Raw genomic sequence first — 20,312 nt, forward strand, 5'->3', positions numbered from 1 at the left:
GTACTTTGTTATCTTGTTGAGCTGCTCATCCTGACAGCCTTTTGCTGCTTCTGGGATGTTTGGTTGGCCTCAGAGCATCATATTACTTCAGTTAGCTTGGGGGGCTCCAGCTGTGCTCTTAAATGTCATGGACATAGGTGAAAAGGGGAGAAGGTTAAGAGAATCAAAGATATTACTTGACGTTTCTTTTAAATGTTATATATATATATATGGGGATGTCACATGGGAGTTTGTTTGGGTTCTTGTTGACTATATCCCCAAATATTTGCCTTGCCATACTTTTCTTTCCGTTGTTTGTCTTACTCATTCCTTATTTATTTCTATTTAAGTCCTAGGGTCAGAAGCTAGGATAAAATTTTGACAGTTCCTGCAGCTGATACAAGACCTTTCTTATTCAAGCTGTCTGTGAACCTGTCTGGGATCGCTTACCACTGAAACATATCCTAGCCCTTTTCTCTGTTGCCCCATAAAGTACATCTCCTTGCCCCTGATTGACAGAAGGAAAATTACCAGTCTGCAAAGCACAGCAGCACACAATTTTCTCAAAACACATTCAAACATCCAACAGAAAGTGATGTCAGAACTTAATTAAATTAATAGCCTATGAGAAAGGAAATCACAATATCGTATCCTGATGAAGCTCCCCACCAGTTTACCTGTGGTACTGAAATGGGATCCACCATCTAGTAAGTTGAAGAGTACTTACAAATTACCTGATATATATCTTTATCAGGATTATTTGATCTTGTCGAGTTTGTTTCCTCTGACTAGAAGGAGAATGAGATAAAAATTTCCCCAATTTCAGAAGACAACAGTCAGGAGCAGTTCCTGAGCTGTGTGGAAGTGAAAGGACCAGATCAGCAAGGTAATTTTACCATGATTAAAGACTTGAGGTAAAAATGGAAGGTCTCATATCCTCCTCCTCCTCCCATGGCTTCTCCAGAACTGACAGTGACACCTGGGAAGAAATTACTCCTATGTGACCTCTGCCTTGCAAAAGTTCCCTATCCCAATCAAAACCCAAGGAATGGGAAAAGGGGAATTTTCTGTTCATCTTTGTCTCAAGCTAGAAGAGATGCTGCAGGTGATTTATAAGCATAAGCTCACAGTGAAATGGAGACATCAACTGCCTTCAAGCAGGACCATTGTCGTAGCAGGGAGGAGATGATGATTTCAGGGTCATCTATTTATCCAGGATGAGATAATCTCCAGAGGTACATTCCAGTCTCAGACATCCTGTGACCATTTGCCATGGGGTCTCCCCTGGGACCTAGCAGCAAGCTGATGGCCACAGTGGCTGCAGGGATTTGCTCTACTGATGCCCCCCAGGCAACCCAAACTTCCTACGCTGTGTTATGGAAAACATTGGCTATCACACACTAGCCACTCTTGACAAAAACAAATCTACTTCAACATGCAAAATTTGAAACTTTTTTACCAAAAGCTCAATTTCTCTCTTTTTGAAATTGTGAAGTTCTTAAGAAATGAAAGGCTAAGTTTAAACTGAAGAAAAAAAGATAATGAATATCTATTTTGGTTTTACTTTTTGCAAGGTTATAGATACTTGAAAAAAAATGGGTTTTAATTGAGAAATTAATAAAATGCTGATATAAAATGTCGCACCATCTCTCTATATAGTTGCTAAAATTTTGGCTAATAATTATTTTATTCTTTAAATACAAGTCAATTTCAAAGGTACAGCCATAGGTTATTTGGGAGTATGTCATTACACATTCAACCACAGTCAGTAGCTGTACTTGGTTTATCTGAGCTTCTGAGATCAGGTTCTTGGGTGACTGATAGACTCTGCTGTTTCTTTGGGCCTTTCTGGGCATGAATTTGCCATAGTAACTGAGTAAAGCAGATGTTCATATTTCATTTGACAAAGAGTTTATATTTAATTTAAAATCTGTGGGCCATAAATGTGGTTTGGAGGGTAAGAATAGAAGGATGGAGCATCATGTGTGCACTTACAAGATCCTGGGATCATCTAACCAATATTTATTTGAATAAAACCAATCGGACTCTGATCCTACTTTGGCCGAGAGATATTTACCATTGAATTCAAAGAAGTAGAACGGGAAACTTCACTAACAGCATTTCCCAGATCACTGTAAAGAACACTGCAAAAAAGCTTTCTGATTTTTGCAAGTAGATTGTTTAGTTTTCACCAAACTTGCAGACTGTGATTCCACACAACAAAATGGAACACGTCAGCTGTCATTATAGTATTATCTTTATTCATAACTGTTGTTTGATACGTATATATGTAATGAAATTAGAAAGACAGCACATGTGTTCACCACATGAGCAGATGAAGACAAAATTGTGAAGGGGTAAGATGTTCAGATATGCTCCTCTACAGTTCCAAGGTGCAGTCCTGCATCTGTTAAATATTTACATTTTTAAAACTAACTTAGAAGACATTTGAGTGCATGAGACCCGAAAAGAGTCTCTATGAACAGAAGACTGTAAAATACGTGTTCCCAGGATAACAGGATTTGAAATCTTGGGGAAAGAAACCACACTCCTTTTAGCAGTAATTTTTAAACTTGATCTGATTTTGCAAGCTCAAGGGAGATTTGTTGAAGTGCATAAAAGAAATGTGAAAAGTAGAGGAAATTTAAATGTAACATCTGAAATATACAACGCTATGTTGCATGAGCACTTACTGTCTCTTTCTCTCCCTGCATTTATGTGTCTCATCCCATAACACTTTATCTCCATGTCTTTCCTGTGCTGAGGGCTCTAGAGCTGGGTGCACTACTCCAGGTGGGGTCTCACTAGGGTGGAGTTGAGGAGATGAATCTCCTCCCTTGATCTGCTGGCCATGCTTCTTTTGATGCAGTCCAATATGTGGTGGGCCTTCTGTGGGCTGTGAGAGCACATTGTCAGCTCATGTCTAGCTTTTCATCTATCAGTACCCCAAAGTCCTTTTCAGCAGGGCTGCTCTCCATCCGCTCATCCCCCAGCTTGTATTGATACCAGTGATTGCCCTGAATTAGGTGCAAGGCCTTGCACTTGGCCTTGTTGAACATCATGATGTTCACATGGAACTACTTCTCCAGCTTCTCCTGGTACCTCTGGAGAGCATCCCAACCCTCAAGTGGTGTTATCTGCAAACTTGCTGAGAGTGCACTCGATCTTGCCCAGACATCTGACCAAGAGGTCATGGGATGTGATTGCTGATTGGGAGCAGGGGTAAGGGGAAGGGCACAGGAGGTGTTGTCACGTGCAAGGAGTATGTAACAGCACCTGGAATGGGACTGCACCCCCAGGGGTTCATATTTCGCAGCTACTGGGAAGACTGGGCTCGAGAGGTAGCTACCATGCAGACTAAGTGTCTGAGTACAGATGCTGAAGGGATCCACATGTACATTCTTATATAAAAATATTCCTTCTAATGGACCTCCATCCTGTTCTGCTCTGGCAGAGAAGGGAGCAGGATGAGGCCAGTGATGCTGCTTGTATTTGTGTGAATGCTCACTGTGCCTCTCTGTGATCTGTTTGGTCCAATATACACGTGTGTCTTGTATACGTTAAGTGTGCTGCGTGAGCATGTACCTACTGGGAACAGAGGCTCAGCCTCGTAACAAGTAGGACCAGGGGGTTGGAGCTATCAGGCTACAGCAACTCCCTTTCAGTACCTATGACAACAACAACAAAAATGACAGAATTAAGTGTATTATTGCACTATGGTTTAAATTGGTGCTGCTCATTTACTTGGGATGGTTTCACTGAGTAACCATTCCTCACTGGAAATCTCCACTGTAGGCAAGACCAGACATGGCCTACACTCGTGAAGAATTCCCTTACATTATCCATGTCCAGGAAAACCAAACTGAGAAAATCTTATATCAGAAGAATGACATGAGACATAGTTCATGTATTCAGTCTTCATTATCAATGATCACAGCATTTTGCTGAATGAATGTAAAAAAAAGCATTATCCCTGATAAATTCAACAGACTTTCTGTAAATACATTCCAAATAACTCCACAAAAGCATTTATTTTTGAAACCTAGATTATTTATTTTTGTTTTTAAATTACTTTATCCTGCTGTACCAAGTAACAGCACTTGGGATGGGAAGACAAGAGCTCCGTAGTTCTTGGAGGGCAATCTAATTTGCTATTTAAAAATTTCTACTGAAGAAAATTGGCAGCAGCCAAAGGTCACTTGACTTGTTCAGAATCACATTTAACTCATATTTTTCCTTGAGAATAACCACGCTTGTCGCTTCTTCAGTGACCCTCTTCCTACCTTTCCTAGATTTAGAAGATCTGTTAAGTAGATTATTTTCTAGGGAAAAGTTATGTCTGCAAAAGAACATATCTCCATGTTCTGTGCCTGAACATCTCCAGGATTTGCTTATGATAGTATACTTGTTTGAATGAACAACTGATGAAAGCCAGTATTAGAAACCCAGTTAGCAGTTTCTGAACTTTGCCTTAGTATGCTCATGCAAATATTCTCTTCCCTGATCTATGCCTAAATTTGAGTCCCCTTTTTACAACTCTTTTTTGCTGTTGCAGATCCATCTTGTCTGGCACTTCCTACATACCAGAGATATCAGCTGGTCTATACTATTCTAAATCCATGATCCAACAGCAACACGATCCACCAGAAGGGAACCTGGATCACTCCTCAGCCTCAGAGAGACTAAATTCTTCCTGAGATGCCGTGGAACGTGACAGAAGTGCACCTACCACTCTCACAAATTATAAAATTATATTGGTCTGTGTGTAAGAGCTTTTCCTGTGTCTGCTCTGTGACCCTAGGAACACCCGTAGGATGCATGTCTAATGGAAGGATCAGTGGTTGTTTCTCCAAGACAGCAGTAGTGGAGAGGTACACAGATTAGTAGATAACAAATTTCTCATCAGAGCGATTGGACGCCCCATATTTATGCACAGGCAAGAGCCACAGATTATCCTGATAGAAATGCTGCCTAGCACACAGAGGAATCAGAGCATCCCTGTGATAATGGGCTACCCAGATCCATCTAGCCCATGTAGGGCTCTGCTACAGAAATTCTCCATTCCTGTCGGGCTAACCTGGACTCATTTTCAGGGAAAAGACATTTTGACCATAGCGTATGATGCATCAGGTGAAAGAAGATATAATAAATTCCTTGAAAGTACACTGAATCTCCAAGGAATTCAAGAAAGCGTGGTATGCTTGTACTTTTACTGAGTGTAAAAGATATACTTAAAGTGAGGCAAAGACATTTCCTCACACAGCAAACCCATGTTGGATGTAACTGTTAAGCCTTCATAAACAAAGTGAGATGCAAAGGCTCAAAGCAGCACGACACAGTCATACAAGCCGTAAGGTGAAAGGACCCCATTTCTCACTCTAAAAACTGAAGAAGAAATTAGTGTTACACCCTATATCCAGCTTCCCTGATCCTCAGATTCCCTTTACTAAGGGTGGTTTTGTCTTTATAAGAGCCACCTATAGCTTACAGCCAGGTTCCTTCTGTCATGAGTTCCTAGAAGTCAGTCCCCACTACTGTCTTTATGGACTCGCATCCCAGTGAGATGAAGGTCAGAAGGAGTTATTATACCATACTGTGGTATTTTGCATGCATTGTAGGAAGTTCAACAGCTACCAAAGTTTCTTGCTCAGTCTCAAAACACCAGAAGATAGAGAATTCATCATTCCCTGTGATAATGTGACCTCATATTTAATCTTCCTCTCTCTCAAAAAAATGTCTCAGTACTGCTTTAATACAACTAACTTCAGCATCCTGACTGTCCTTGTTATCCTCTCTGCACTGCATGAAAGTATCCTATAACACTCTGCATTTGCTCCCCGTGAAAAAATCTCACCGTTTGTTTATCATTGGTTTTGCCTGGGAAAGATCTGCTACTGTGACATTGGAGTCAATGTCCATCCATGTGAGCAGGACTTCCATGAGGTTCTCTGTATGTCCATCAACATCAAGATTTAAACCTTTAAATCATATATTCTATACATTTTTACTTCTTTTTTTTTTTTTATCTCTGACACAACCATTCTGCTCTTCAGCTGGTTTGAAACACAGCAGGGCAGTGTATGTATGACATTTTACATCAGATGAGGAATTGGCCCACTGATTCTCACCCTCCTAATTTCTCAAGCTGTCGTACTTGCATTCACAAGCTACTGAGTGCACCTTGGAGGCCTTCAGGCATCACCTTGTACAATTCAGCTGATTAAAGACACAGCATTTTACACCATTTAACCCTCAAGCACTTTCCTATATCCTTTCTTTAGAGGCACTGCGAACAGTGGCAGCAAGAAAACAAACACCAGGTTTTTGCTCTGCTGACCCAAATAGAAATGAATTTACGGCTCAGATGTATAGCTAGGACACCTCAAAACTCCCCTGATGGCTGAGTGGACTACGCTCTTCATCTGATGAGTTGCTCATACTCAGCTGGAGGGTCAGGATCCAGAGCTCATTCAGATGCTCACACTGGATTCTCTCCAAACCCAGTCAACCTCTCTTTTTAGGGCTGGGCTGCAGCTGCAAACAGAATGTGCATCTGCAGAGCTGTCTCTGAAAATAGCTGTCTTTGTTGTGACTAAGATATTTAGATCTTTTTTCAGTAACGCCCATATTTGATTGACTGATGTGCCTGCGAGTTATTTCTGAAACTGTGTTATTTCTGTTTCTGATGTAAGATTCTAGATGCTGTGTAATTGCTAAACACAGTCTTTTATTTGATAATACTTTTTAATCTAAAACTGGGAACAAACTGTTTTGTTTTGTAAACTCTGTCAGAGATACTGGTGGTCACAACAAGACTAAGGGCGTCTTCCTCATATATTAAATTAGATTGCTTAGAAGCATAACAAGTCAACATTATGCCATCCTGCACTGTCACTTAAAAACCTTTTTTAGGTTCCTACTTCCTCTCTTTTGTTAGAAAAACACACAGCTGTTCAGTAACTCTTTCCATCTCAGGCTCACAAAGGAAGAAGGGATGATGTGAATTTGCCTGTGTTAATTCACATTGATCTCTTGATCAGTTCTGCTAAAATTGTAGCAGATCAGATGTCTTGTGTTCTGTTTAGAAGTAGTTGAGATGCAAGATTCAAGAGTGAAATATAGACGACAAAGTCATGTAAAAATCATTGTGTGACAGTAAATATATGAAACTTCAACAATAATTCATGGAAGTTCATAAGGAAACCTTGAAAATTAAAGGTTAATTATGTGGGAAGATAAATAATATTTACTATTAGAGAGCTTCTGAAAGCATGGAGGACTGCGTGTAAACCTGTGTGCATTTGCATGTGTGCATCCACCCATGAAACTTCAAAATGGTTATAAAGACAGCTTAAATGTGTCTTCTTTAATTGAAAAAGAAAAGCTGGAAGGATCAGCCTAAAAAAAATGCCCTCAACCACATGAGCTGACTAATCAAAATAATGCGCAGCATGAGCCTGAAAGTTGGAAAAAAATAAAATAAACCTCTGGGTCTAAACACAACTTTTTGGCACTCAAAACATATCTCAGAGAAGCTACTTTTCACTCATACGCAGGTGCTGTGTTAATAATTACTGTGTTTTTACACAGATCATTTGGAACCCAGAGCAATTCAAGTTTCAAGGAGCAATTTGTGTTCTACATCTCAGAGCTTTATAAAATAAGATGTTTTTTATATTCCACCTTCTCTAAATTCTTGTAAAGACTAGCAAATATCCTTATAAAGTAAAGGTAAACATTTTGGTTTGTGTACACTGAGTTTATGTTGGAGTTGTGCTTTTAGCTGTTACTATAGAAACAGATGCTAAGACAGGGCAAATTTAAAACACTGAAAAAAGAGCCTTCCTTCACACACATCCAGTGAGGAGTTAAGAATTGAGCATCTAAAGTCTCCAAAGCTCCTATCTGTACTAGATGCGCTCCAGCCACGTGGACTGAGTGCAGCACTTGCTGTAACTGTTCTCCATGCTCCCAGTGGTATTTGTGGCACCACATGCTTGTCCCAAGACCCCAAAGTCAAGGTCAAGGACAGATGCTGGAAGAGGGACAATTCCATAATCTATGTTAAGTAGAACCATCAGTGTAAGTATTTTTTTGTATTAAACAAATCATTACCTTTCTTAATGCTTTTTTCAAATAATTTTTAAGAGGTTAATTTTGGAAGAGATATTAAAACTAGTTTTGAACTGCAGTAGATCTTTCTTTTTTGTAATTAATTACATTGGATGAACGTTGTTTGTATTGCACTTACAATAATGCCCAGTTGTTTCCCCAGGGAGCAGTGCCTCTGTAAGATGCACTGATTGATTTAATCATAATCAGGGCTCAGTGCTGGGTCCAGCCCTGTTCAATGTCTTTATCAATGACCTGGATGAAGGCATTGAGTGCACCCTTAGCAAGTTTGCAGACAACACTAAGCTGGGAGGAAGTGTTGATCTGCTAGAGGGTAGGGAGGCTCTGCAAAGGGATCTGAACTGGCTGGACCGCTGGGCAGAGTCCAATGGCATGAGGTTTAACAAGGCCAAATGCCGGGTCCTGCACTTGGGGCACAACAACCCTATGCAGAGCTACAGACTGGGAGAAGTCTGTCTAGAAAGCTGCCTGGAGGAGAGGGACCTGGGGGTGTTGGTTGACAGCGACTGAACATGAGCCAGCAGTGTGCCCAGGTGGCCAAGAAGGCCAATGGCATCTTGGCTTGTGTCAGAAACAGCATGACCAGCAGGTCCAGGGAGGTTATCCTCCCTCTGTACTCAGCACTGGTGAGACCGCTCCTCGAATACTGTGTTCAGTTCTGGGCCCCTCACCACAAGAAGGATGTTGAGGCTCTGGAACGAGTCCAGAGAAGAGCAACAAAGCTGGTGAGGGGGCTGGAGAACAGGCCTTACGAGGAGCGGCTGAGAGAGCTGGGGTTGTTTAGCCTGGAGAAGAGGAGGCTGAGGGGAGACCTCATTGCTCTCTACAACTACCTGAAAGGAGGTTGTAGAGAGGAGGGTGCTGGCCTCTTCTCCCAAGTGACAGGGGACAGGACAAGAGGGAATGGCCTCAAGCTCCGCCAGGGGAGGTTTAGGCTGGACATTAGGAAAAAATTCTTCACAGAAAGGGTCATTGGGCACTGGCAGAGGCTGCCCAGGGAGGTGGTTGAGTCACCTTCCCTGGAGGTGTTTAAGGGACGGGTGGACGAGGTGCTGAGGGGCATGGTTTAGTGTTTGGTAGGAACGGTTGGACTCGATGATCCAGTGGGTCTCTTCCAACCTGGTTATTCTATGGTTCTATGATTCTATAATTTCCTGCTCCAAACATCTCACAATATAACTAGACAAAAAAGGAAAAGAATATGCAACAATAGGTTGTTATAGAGTTAGTTCCTTCTCTTGCCTTCAAAACAAGTCATACAGAAAACAATGCAAGTCTTGAATATGCAGAAATTTTATTTTGTGATGTAAACAAATAGAAAGCTCTAGGCGAGATTAGATACTATAGCTTTGTTTCATTTGTGTCTGTTTCTCAAAACCTAAAGGTATATCCATGGTATCCAGCAACATCTCAAATAAACTATTATGAGTTGACTTACTTCTTTTTGGCAAGGCAATGGGATCTGAAGCATGCAGTAAATGACTGTACAAGGTTTCATTCATGAAGCATCAACTAACTCTTTAAGCCTCAGGTACTTCTCTTCAATTAAGTAAAGCTAAACTTCTTAATACAAAATACATCACAAGCTCTAGTACAGCACATAATAGATCAACATGGCATACAGTAATTAGAACCTTGTCCAAATGATGACAAGAGGTTATAGGATCTATTTCAGTCTCCAGTCCCATAGAGGAAATCATTATGAGATATTCTTTTACTTTTCCAAAGGCATTTTTTTCCAGCAATATCAGATGTTTATGTTACCATTTTTTGTGGTCTTACTTCACCAATTTTCATGCCGTTTAATGATCAAACAGAAAACTCACTTTTAACAACTTATAAATTTAAACTTATCCCAAATAAAATGCAAGCAAGCAACACCAGCATAGTAATTACCTCAATTAAAAAAAAAAAAAAAAAAAAGAAAGAGAAAAAGAAACAGGACCCTTTAACATTCCTTGCACCCTGCTAAGAACAAAAATAGCTTTCATACAAATCTGTGAGTTAAGTAATAAAATCTGATGGGTTGGGGGGGGAATTTGTTCTGAAGTGAGACAGACTTTACTGAATTAGAACATGGTGAAAAACATACTCATCAAGAGCAAAGGAGATTAGAAGCATCTTTCACATTGACCAATCCTGCCTACATCCAGCCATAATAAATGTTTCAGTAGCAGAGTCTGACCATAATAAGTATTTTTGCAGGCTTATTGCCAAACCTGAAACAGGGTTCTGTAGGAATTTGTCCAATTTCTTAATTTAAAAATGTAGTATTCATTTTAAAATATATTTTTAGCTGTAGCGGTACAGCTTTGTTGCACTGAACTGTTCTTTCTAACTTTCCTAAATGCTTGAGAAACTTCCAGGTTTATTAAAATAATTTTAGAAAAATTAAAACAATTTTTTACAACTGTTCTTCAGGCAACAACATTGAGAGAGACCCTGACAGCACAGTGGCTGCATAGTATGGACCAACCATCACTTTCCCGTTCCCTCCGCTTGCCTCGATGCTGAGCTTTTCAAGGAGAGGCTAGGACAGTTAAGCTTGTTCAACCTGGAAAAGAAATGAATTATTTCAGAAGACCTAACAGGAGTCCCCAGTAGCTTGGGATGTCATAGAATCATAGAATCATTTAGTTTGGAGAAGACCCTTACGATCATCTGTTCTAACCATAAGCCTGTCACTACCAAGTCCACCAATAAATCATGCTCCTAAGAGCCACATCTACCTATCTTTCAAATACCTCCAGGGATGTTGACCCCACTTCACTAGGCAATCTGTTCCAATAATTGACAGCCCTTTGGGTGAAGAAATTTTTTCTAATATCCTATCAAATCTTCCCCTGGTGAAACTTGAGGCCATTTCCTCTCATCTTATCATGTATTAGCAATCAGGGTGATGGAGGCAGGCTCTTCACATCAGCAAATGGTGGGAAGAAGAGATACAATGGACAGGAGTTGAAACATGAAAGTTTTAGCCAGGAAATAAGAAAAACTTTTCCCCCATAAAGACAGTCAGACAGAGGCACAGATTGCCCAGAGAGTAAGTGGAGTCTCCATCCTTGAAGATCTTCAGACCTTGACTGGATGAAGCCCTGAGCAGCCTGGTTCTGACCTCAGAGCTGACCTCCTGTGAGCAGGAGATCACAGCAGAGACCTCCTGAGTTCCCTCTCAGCCTGAGGTATCCTGTGACCTGGTAAGAGCCTCGATGTAGTCTAGTAGATAAAGCATCTTCTCTTCCTGGGGCTTTCCATCTTCTGTGTTATCACAAAGGGCCTCCACAGTTTTTAAAAGTCTCAGTTTTTCATAGCTGCTATGTGAACACTTAAATTTTATCTGCCCTTATATAAGGGCTTCTTAAGCTGGTTGCTTTGCAAAAGATTGCAAACACTTCAGGAAAAGGAGATTTAGTGCAAAATGAGGTTGAGACGATCAAGCTATCTCAAAAAAAAAAAGCAGAGACAAAAAAATAAAGTAAAAAAACCCTGAAATGAAGACAGCTTAACAGTGAATGAATAAATATAACTATAAAGTGGAATTTCTGCGTTTATCATTACAGGTGAATTTTCATGTGATACAGTGCTGGAGAAGCTGGCTCATTGCCACTTCTACTCCAGCCTATCTCTAGCTAGCAAAGCACCAGGCACAGGTCCAAAATCAGTTTTTCTTCAGTCATGCTGCGACAAAAACTGAGGAGCAGGCCCAGGGCATGCAGAGTACTTTGGAGTTCCCTGTATCTCCACTCTGACTAAATGGGAAGTACCTACTTCCTTTTGAAATGAAGGACAGCTTGTCATCATCTGCACTATGTTCATTCTCCCTCAGTTATTATCTCAGACTCTGCTTTGCACCACAGTACCTGAGCATCCTCACAAGCAGGAGGTATTTCATGAGGAAATTCTTGCAGTGTCTCTGAGAGATTTTTGATCATTTCCCGTACTCACTTGCACTCTGTTCTGCTCAGGAAACTTAAAGAAGGCATGTTTTGGTTTTGTTTTATTCAACACTGGTAATCTGTTGACTTGAGACTAGCTGAGATACTGTCTTTTCAGAGAGGCATTAGATTTATTGCAAGTTTTTATGAGTAGGTTTTCCTAACAGGCAAAAATTTAAACATAAGTTTTCAAATGAATGAGTTATTTGCAACCTTTTAAAGCAGTAATACTTTATTTCGAAGTGGAAAACTACATCTCTGAGAACTCTAAGAAGAAATTTTGACCAATAATAGCTAAAATGGGAAGGGATATTATTGATTCATGCTGTAGAAAAGTCTTCACGAGATATTGAAAAATCTCTGTAGAGAAGGGCTTTGTGAGTTTTACTTGCAGAGTCATTGCCTGAGGTATCTGCCTATGGAACCAAACATACTCCTTTGCCTATAGGGAGAATTTAGACTTTTAGTGAGTGGTTCATCAGAGATCTAAAATTTAAGGACTAGTTAAGCCATCAACATCCCCTCAACACACTTCCAATTCTACAGTGGTTACTATAATATCATTTTATACTTCGAAGGCCTAGCTTCTTTGGTCACTCTGTGGATGCATCGTAGGCTGAAGATGAGGATGTGGTTGAGCTCCATCAGCCAAATCTGCTCAGGAACTGCTAAGCCTTATGACACTGAAAAGGAATGAACTGAGCCACACTGCCAGAGGTGTGTTAAAGGGAGCAGACTCTAGCATCTCAGGGCCATGGAGGCACTAGCTAAAAGGAATTTAAACTGCCATGTGACCACCATTTGTTACCATGCACCTCAAGCAAAGCAGACAGGACAATCAGGTTAACCTGGACCTGTAGCCAAATGTAGGGAAGAGCCTCTCTGAGGCTGCATTTTCCATGATCCTTTTCTGTTTATTGCCAGTGAGAGAAGTCACTTACACCAGAGATAATGGTTAACACCTCACCCATCAACCTTCTGTTCATGTGAGAACTTGTCCATTCTATTCCTATTTACAGGACTCCCGCATCCAAAGATGCCACTGGTGACATTCACCAGCATCTATATCCAGATCCCTGACTTTTTTGAGGGTGCTTTCCAGCTAGTAACAACATAATTTACAGCTCTTTCTCTGTGTGGATAGAATGGACTGCACACAATGCCTTTCAGAAGATAAAAAGTATCCCAGTGCTCACTTTTCAAAGTCACTGAACCTGTTTATAGGAAACTTGGTAGATTTGGGTAATAAAACCAAGACAGGACATGGGTCTAAGCCAAGTAATGATGTATAGCTTTCTAGGGGCTTAATGTGAGCTTTGTTGTGACACTGCACAGCAAAGCCAGTAAGTGGCAGGAACAGACGAACTGAAGAAACAAAGACACTGCTCTCATCCTGATGTCCCTAAACATGGATGACCAGAACACAAAAATACCTAGCTCCTGCGTGTAGGACAGTGACTTAGACAATTGAGTTTACTGGAAATTGTCTTTAAGGTGCCACGGTTTCTTCTTCAGTTTCACTGTAATAAAAGATGACCTTTTACATAATACTGTACTAGCAGATAAAACTAACTTACTCTGTTACTGAAATGCTTGAAAGTCCTTACATTTCATAGAATCATAGAATTACAGAATCATAGAATTATAGACTCACAGAATCATGGAATAGTTTGAGTTGGAAGGAACCTTAAAGATCATCCAGTTCCAACCCCCCTGCCATGGGCAGGGACACCTCCCACCAGACCAGGCTGCCCAAGGCCCCATCCAACCTGGCCTTGAACACCTCCAGGAATGGGGCAGCCACAGCTTCCTTGGGAAACCTGTAAAATTAAGTTGGTCATACAGGATTTGGCCCTGGCGAAGCCATGCTGGCTGCCATTAATCACCTCCCTGTCCTCCATGTGCACAGCTTCTAGGAGGATCTGTTCCATGAGCTTCCCAGGCACACAGGTGAGGCTGACAGGTTGGTAGTTCCCAGGGTTGTCTTTTCTATCCTTTTTAAAAACAGGCACAATGCTACCCTTCTTCCAGTCACCAAGGACTTCTCCTGATTGCCATGACTTTTCAAATATCATGGAGAGTGGCTTGGCAACCGCACTGGCCAATTCCCTCAGGACTCTGGGATGCATCTCATCAGGTCCTGTAGATTTATGAATGTTTGGGTACCTTGGGTTCATTTATAAGGAAATAAAAATTCTTTGAACCCAGCGAAAAACTATGTTAAAAGAACAACTCTCATGGCAGAAAAATGATCCATTCCTATTATCCAACCACCCTGGTCTCATATAACTGTACCTTTATATTTAGGTGTCTTCTGTGCCTAAGATGTCTAAAGAAAGGACTTTAGAGCTTTTACTTGTGAAAGACTTGCTTTTTGCTCTTCCTTGTGAGTGAACTGAAATGTCTTAAGAGATTTCTGCCAGTATTTCATCTACTGTAACTTGAATTAGGCCAGAAACAATCAAGAAAACAGCTGATCAGCCACAGGAGTCAACAGACATTAGGTACTGCGTTAGAATAGGCTCTGAAAAAGTAATGAATCCTAATTGCTGAGGACTATGCTATTGTCCATCTGTCTGAGTCATATCATACCTAGGCATTAGCACCTCAATGTATTGTTTTCTTTATAATTGTTTTTAAAGTCCCTTACTGGTTAAAATAGCACATAATGCATCAGTGTGGAACTACTTAAATATGTTTATTTTATGTTTCACAGAAATTTTATATTAGCTTAAAAAACCCTAAAAGATTGTGCATGCAACCACTTAAATAGTTCAAGGTCAGTTCTTTACAGAATGAACAGAAGTAGTTTTGCCTTCCCTGAAGGTCTGTGAGAAAAAGATGTAGAATATGAGATATTACTTGCTGTTACCAATGACCGTTTATTATTCCTGCTGGCATACTCAGGCTTTACTCTGTGATGGAGCAATGGTGAAATGCTGCTGACTAAAGACACAAACACAGCCCAAGTGCCTAGAACACTGATTCTGTAATTTGGCTTTCCCTGTTGCTGATGCCTTTCCATTTATAAGGCCAGTTGCAATGCAGAACTGCAGATGTTCCTGCCCCCTTCAGCAACACTCAGTGTGCAGCTCCCTGGGTATGGCTATTCATAGCTCTCCATGCTGTTCCCTGCAGGGTCCTGATGATGATGCATTGATTGCTGTGAGGAAAACTGACAATTTAAAGCAAAACCACAGGCAGACACAGACGCATAGACACTTGTGGGTGGCGGTGACATGGGCAGAAACAGACTTCTCAGTATTCAAAGCTGGTGACAGACATAAAGGCTCAGTCTCTCACTGAACCTTCAATAATACTGCATGTAGTGAAGCTTTTATTTAGCGGTTTTAGTGGAAGAATTAGCTCTTACTTGAAAACTGTCTAAGATGATAAACCTATCCCGTGTAGTATTTTTGTATTCTAAAGAAATTTAAGTGTGAGTGCAAGCATATGTTTCTCTCTAAAATTTCTCTTTGGCTGTTGAAGGCTGTCCACCAGTTACTAACTGTTGCTTTGAAAGTGCTGTTAGACATAGTCCTGAGCTGGTAGCGCTGATGAATTATTCCCACTAAGAGAATATTCCCCAAAAGTGAATTCCTCAGGGGTGTTCCCAGAGACCACAGCACCCCAGAGGACCCATTGTAACGCTCCATGACCCCCATCCTCTCTGGCAGGAGCGTGCAGGGAGCAGCTAGGTCCGTTTCATGTGACTTGCTGTGAGTCAGAGTGTCTCAAAGAGCAAGGACCCAATCTGCAGCCCTGTCCTGCTGCTGTTTTCAGTGCCTGTCACTTGGTATGCACATGCCTGCTGCAAACAACAGCAGCTCTGCCAAGGTCTGGAATATAGCATTTGGAAAGATTTCATTTGTGGCACTGCCCATTGCTATTCAAGAATCCTTTTTCTATCTGTGAAACCTTAATGATTTCCTTATTTGCATCTTTCCTTTGAGAGGTTTTACATATTTCTTTCATTGACTAATTAAGTTAAATGCCATGTTGCTATAGTGGAAGACACTCAATCTCTCTTTCCAAAAACAGTATCCCAGCTTTTATAATTTCCAAAAATTGCAACCTCTGCCACAGCAATCACTTGACTCTTTTATGCTCTTGGAATCAAGATGAGTTTTCTTTTGAATCTGGAATAAGAAAAGGCAAAAGACACTGTTTAGGGATTTTTTTACAATACACTTGTACTGTTCATTTGGTGGTTGATGGCCAGTGCTGGGGTGCAGGGCTGAATGGTGACCTGTGACACATGGATGTGCAGAACAGCAGGTGGCCTCAGTTTTCATGCCTGGCCTCTCTCAGCCTTAGGGTCAGATTAGCAGGATAGGACCTAGATAATATGTCCTGGTTTGTAGGATCTTAATATGACCAGCCTGCAGTGAGTGGGTGCAGCATTGCTACTTCTCACTGTGCTGATGTCGTGGAGGCACCCATAAAAGAGACTGTCAGTCACTGAAAATAGTGAGGACCTACTTAACACTCTGACAAATAAAAATAAAACACAGGCTTGGTTTTCAATCAGAAATTATTACTACACATCAGCTTTAAGAACGCCTAAGTTTTTGAACAACCCTTTAAGATGACCCAAAATGCACACAATCACTGACTTACAAAAGGAGATCTCTCTCTTGAAGGTACAGTATCCAGAAGACTGACTCGCTCACCCATAAGTGAGTTCACTCAAGGATATATCCAGAAGAACATATGACCCACCAAAAGGAGGATGAGAGCTCTCAGTCCCAGGGAAGTTACTTTGGGTGGCATCCTGATCCAAGGGGAGAACTTTCTTGCCACATCTCACTGCTCAATGGGGAACCACTCAAAGGGGTTCTCCAGTGGGACCCTATTTATTACCATATTTGAGTGTGGTCTGCTTTGCTGTAGGGGAAGAGCACAGACCTACTTTGTGTTGTGGTGGTTTCCCCATTGCTTACTTTGCCCTTTGTACATTTCTGTGCAGAACATCAAACCCCAGAGCATCCAATTAGGTCCTCTCAACTAACTCCTCATCTGACTTCTCTCTAGCTGCTGTTGTTTAGAACTCCCCTTCACAGGCAAAGGTTGATTAAATGTAGTTTAAGAACGTCTTAATCTCCATTTGTCGTATTTAACATCTGGGGGTTTTTCAATCCTTTTTTTCTTTTCAGTCTTCTTCCTTCTACTTTTACTTTTTGTCTTTAAGGCTAATCTCACCCAGAGAGTGAGACAGTCGTTAATGCCTCCCAGAGAGACTTCTGTATCTTTTGTATCACTGCCTGCCCTCTTGCTGTTGCTCTCAGGTCTTCCTTCACTGTCTATCCAGCCTTCAGGAACTGCCTTCTCTACCTCAGCAATGCCTTATTTCAAACTCTCACTCACTTTATACGTATTTATTCTGGATAGATTCTCCTACCCCAAATAAATACAAATAAATAAATGGCTGATGCCAGTTTGGTCAAATCAGCAAGCATTTCCTGTACCTTGATGCAAAAGCAGTTCAAGCCTCCAACACAAGCTTATACCATTACTTCCTTCTCTCATCAATTCTTGAAGAGCGATTTTCCAATTCTAAGCAGAAAGGTGCGAAGTATGGCCTCTGTGTACACTTAGGTATGTGTAGTGCATAAGTCTCTGGGAAAGGGAGTTCAAAACTAACTCAGACCACCTTTACAGTCTACTCCTAGAACTATCACTAGAACTAAAAGTGTTTGGGGCTGTGGCAGATTTTCATTAAGTACAATATCAAAGACTATAAACAAGAGATGGAAATGAGATAAAGAGCTCGGCTCAGAGAATTTATGCAATCAACAGAAAAAAAAGATAAAATGGAGATACTATTCACTTCAGTGCACAAAGTATGAGGAAGAACAAGATAGGCATTTCCTCAAATTATCAGAAATGTCGAAAGACTTTTCATCAGCTAAGGATGAGGAAAAGAAGAGCTTAGTACATTGAGAGACCACACAGATAGCTCAGTATGGCAACCGGCAATAACAAAGGAGCACAATGACTGTATGCTGAAAATATTGAATAAATGCACTGAAAATGCTGAATAAAACCCCTGTCTCATTGACTGCAAATAGTAATTCTGTCTGTGGAATTATCAATAAAATCTGTAGACACATGTAGTCACATATTGAAAAAATTTTAACCTTTTCTGGCTATGTACTGTTCTAGCTCTTTTTTATTATCTGACGAGAATATTCATGCTAATGAAGTGTGGTAGAAGCTCATGTTTCATGGAGGGAAATGGAAGGAAGGCTTGGTCCTATAAAGGACTAGCCCTTGAAGAACTCTTAGAAAATTTTCCAGGTACAGAAATAAGCACTGATTTAGATAGGCTTAATTTTCTGAATGAGTCAAATTCAGACACTAAATGCTCTATGGTATTACTTTACACTACTACTAAGACCAGCCCAGGCCACTTTAATATACAACAATGCCCAAAGTTGCAAAGTATCCATGTTTACTACCCTCTTCTTTATGTCCCCATGTACCTCTGCTACCACCAGTTGGACCATAGTGTCTTCCACTTGCCTGTGAGAAAGGTATACAAAATTAGATGTGTGAAATGGAGCTCGGTCCAAAGAAGAAAGGCACTTTTAAATGCATTTATATCATGTATTTGAAGTTTATGTCCCATAATTCTATGAGGGTTACAGTGTAAACTAGACATGGAAGTTGGCCACAGTTGATACATCTGGACTGGTATTACTCCAGGTGAGGGTATGATCCGCTTAGAGAGCCTTGATTTCAGGCATTGTGAAAAAGTGGAAGATTATTTGGACAATATTCATACAACTTAGGATACCAAGTTGCTATTATAAAGACATTGTGTCTTCTAACAGTGCTGTGTGAGGTTCACTATTTGCTGAATATGCTTGCTGGGTCCACTAGTTAAGGTAAAAACAAATTATCACGTTTATAACTTTGCTTCTAGTCAAAAAGACAATGCTGATGAAGCAATACTTTCAAGACATTCACAGGAGGGAGGGGGAAAAATAATCAAAATAAAAAAATAACTCTCTGATTGCTACAAACAGCACTTTGGATAGAAGATGGAGAGATGTTACTATTTCACAGTAGTAAGGAGGGACTAACTCAGCCTAAATGACTAAAATCTTGGAAAGGTTCATGCTTAAGTTGCTAGGAGCCAAGGAGATGAAAGGAAAGGTCAGATATTTCACATATTGACGCAGGAAAACCAATGGATGTAATCTATCTGGACCTCTGTAAAGCCTTTGGTACAGTCCCCCGCAACGTCATTCTCTTTAAACTGGAGATATGGATTTGATGGGTGGACTGTTCGGTGGATAAGAAATTGGTTGGCCAGTCATATTCAGAGAGTAGCGGTCAATGGCTCGATGTCCAGATGGAGATCCATGACAAGTGGTGCCCCTCAAAGGTCCATACTGGGGCCAGTGCTGTTTAATATCCTCATCAATGATCTAGACAATGAGATCGAGTGCACCCTCAGAAAGTCTGCAAATGACACCAGGCCGAGTGATGCAGTTGCCAAAACAGAAGGACGGGATGTCATCCAGAGGGACCTGCACAAGCTGGAGAAGTGGGGCTGCGAGAACCTCATGGAGTTCAAAAAGGCCAAGTGCAAAGTCCTACACCTGGGTAGGGGCAATCACGGTTTCAATACAGGATGGGAGATGATGTGATTCTCCGCAGCCCTGCGGAGAAGGAGGAGCTGGCAATGTCGCTCACAGCATGGAAGGCCAACTGTAACCTGGGCTGCATCAAAAGAAGCATGGACAGCAGGTCAAGGGAAGTGATTCTGCCCCACTGTTTTTCTCTTGTGAGACCTTGTCTGGAGTATTGTGTCTAGTTATGGAATCCTCAGCATAAGAAGGATATGTAATTATTGGAACAGGTCCAGAGAAGGGGTGCAAAGACGATCAGTGGGCTGGAGCACCTCTGCTATGAGGACAGGCTGAGAGAGTTGGGGTTGTTCAGCCTGGACAAGAGAAAGCTCCAAGGAGGTCTTATAGTGACCTTCCAATACCTGAAAGGAGCCTACAAGAAAGCTGGAGAGGGACTATTCATAAAGGTTTGTGGTGACAGGACGAGGGCAATGGGATTAATCTGGAGAAAGGCAGATTTAGACTAGACATTAGGAAGAATTTCTTCCACATGAGAGTGGTGAGGCTCTGGAACAGTTTGCCAAGGGAAGTTGTGGATGCCCCATCCCTGGAGGTGTTTAAGGCCAGGTTGGATGGGGTCTTGGGTAACCTGATCTAGTGGGGTGTCCCTGCCCATGGCAGGGGG

Source organism: Phaenicophaeus curvirostris, chromosome 1, assembly GCF_032191515.1.
Source record: "Phaenicophaeus curvirostris isolate KB17595 chromosome 1, BPBGC_Pcur_1.0, whole genome shotgun sequence".
In the NCBI taxonomy this organism is placed as follows: Eukaryota; Metazoa; Chordata; class Aves; order Cuculiformes; family Cuculidae; genus Phaenicophaeus; species Phaenicophaeus curvirostris.